This window comes from Eimeria mitis, genomic scaffold (genome assembly GCF_000499745.2).
Source record: "Eimeria mitis Houghton genomic scaffold, Emh_scaff602, whole genome shotgun sequence".
In the NCBI taxonomy this organism is placed as follows: domain Eukaryota; phylum Apicomplexa; class Conoidasida; order Eucoccidiorida; family Eimeriidae; genus Eimeria; species Eimeria mitis.
Genome location: NW_013574243.1, coordinates 11,981 through 12,243, shown reverse-complemented (window position 1 = coordinate 12,243; position 263 = coordinate 11,981).

Here is a 263-nt window from a genome sequence, read left to right as displayed (position 1 = left end):
AAACCAAGGGTTTAGGGTTTAGGGTTTAGGAGGGTTTAGGGTTTAGGAGGGTTTAGGGTTTATGAGGGTTTAGGATTTATTATATTCTTTTTTTAGCTCTATCTAAAACCCCTTTATATTCATGCATTCCTTCTTTATATAAACCTAGGGTTTAGGGCTTAGGGTTTAGGAGGGTTTAGGGTTTAGGAGGGTTTAGGGTTTATGAGGGTTTAGGGTTTAGGAGGGTTTAGGGTTTATTATATTCTTTTTTTTGCTCTATCTAA